Genomic DNA, 2,157 nt, shown 5'->3' with positions numbered 1-2,157 from the left:
TTGAGTATTTTATGTGCAGTTTGCCATTAAATATTCACAGTATTGCTCTAAGATAGGTAATGCTATTATCCCAAATGTGTAGATGTCAAACAAAAAGTTAAGTAACTCTTCCAAGATTATGCTATTTGCAAGAGGAAGAGATGGACTTTAATGTCAAGCAGGTTAATTTCAAAGGCCCATCTTGAATGCTACACTATACCATCACCATGAGTTACAGAGGCTTTTTTGTGTGTATTTTTTGGGGAACATGATCATTTATTCATGACACTTTCTGTGGGAAAATAATTTCTGAAATTTTGGAATACAGCCCATATGTTACAGTAGTAAGGGATAAGTATATCAAAAGATTGATTATTTGGAATTATACTGAGTAAGCATGCATAAAAGTGGATTGTCAATTTACTTCTAATCTATCAGTATGCTTAATCGATTGTTTCTTTTACCTCTATTTATGTGTTATCTTGTTTAATATATGGTGTGCTTGTCTATCCATGTGGAATTTATTCAGTTGCTTACTCCTATTACCAGAGAAAAGCCAATCTGTAGGCTGTGTTTGTTTAGGCTGTACCATTTGCAAGGATTTTCTAGAAAATAAGCAGCATGGCACAGTGACACCAGGCTTTGCTTATTACTAGCCATGTGATTTTGGGCAAGTCGCTGTACCTCTTCATATGCCTATTTCTTTATCTGTGAATGGAGGCAATCATAGCTTAATATTAGTTCAATAGTAGTTCAAATTTATAGCATCGGTAGGTAGATTAAATAAGATACACTTGTCAAGCATTTTAAAACAATGACTAGTTCATAGGAAGAGTGTGTTTGTTTAAAACACTTATTTTGATAACGTTTAACAACAGTTCATGATAAAAGCTCTTAGCAAGTAAAGAATAGAATATTCACAAAATATAAAAGGACATCTACAAAAACTTACATCTACATACCTAATGATGAAAGAATGAATGTTTCTCCCCCGAATTTTGAGAACAAGACAAGGATATTTGCTGTCATTGTTTCTACTTAAAATTATGCCAAAGATTCTAGCCAGATGAGAAAAATAAAATATTGGAAAGGAGGAAGTTAAACTTTATTTACAGACGGCCTATTCATACATGTAGAAAATACAAAGAAAAAATGTCTACCAAAAACATTAGAATTGGTAAGCAAATTTAGCAAATTCATAAAACATGTTAATAACTTACTACAAAGTTACAGCAGTCAAGATAATACAGTACCAGTATAAGGCTCATCATATAGATCAATGGAATAGAATTGAGAGTCCAGAAATTAACCCTCATATTTATAGCCAATTGATTTTTAACAAGGGTATCAAGACAATTCAATAGATAAAGAATAGTCTTTTTAAGAAATGGTACTGGAGCAACTGCATATTCACATGCAAAAAAAAAATGAGTTTGAGCCCCTACCTTACACCACACACCAAAATTAATTCAAAATGGATCAAAGACCTAAATATCAGTATCAAAACTCCAAGAGTGTGAGAAGAAAATATAGGCATAAATATTCATGACCTCGTATGAGGCAGTGGTTTCTTAGCTATTACAACACAAGCCTATGCAACTGAAGGGGGAAAAAAAGAGATAAATTGGACACCATCGAAATGAAAAAGTCTGGTGATTCAAAGGACACCACAAGAAAGTAAAATTACAATTCACAAGACAAGAGAACATTTTTGCAAATCATATATCTAACAATGGTCTAGTGTCCAGAATTTATAAAGAACTCAGCTAACTCAATAATAAAAGAAATAATACAATTAAAAATAGACAAAGGATCTGACGTTTTTCCAAAGAAGATATGCAAATGGCAGTAAGTACATGATTATATCTTGAATATCATTAGCTATGAGAGAACTCCAAATCAAAACCACAATGAAATACCACTTTATACCAACTAGGATGGCTACAATAATAATAATAAAAAAGACAGATAATAACATTTTGGCAAGGGTATGGAGAAATTAGAAATCTCATACGCTGCTGATAGCAATGTCAAATGGTGCAGCCACTTTGAAAAGTAGTCTGGCAGTTCATCAAAAATAAACATAGAGTTATCATGTGACCCATCAATTCTACTCCTGGATATATGAATATTGATGAATGGGAAAAATATAATGTGGCATAGCCATACAAGGAAATA

The sequence above is a fragment of the Pteropus vampyrus genome, unplaced genomic scaffold (assembly GCF_000151845.1).
Source record: "Pteropus vampyrus isolate Shadow unplaced genomic scaffold, Pvam_2.0 Scaffold39, whole genome shotgun sequence".
Lineage (NCBI taxonomy): Eukaryota > Metazoa > Chordata > Mammalia > Chiroptera > Pteropodidae > Pteropus > Pteropus vampyrus.
The sequence above is the reverse complement of the archived record's forward strand: the minus strand, read 5'-3'. Positions refer to the sequence as shown.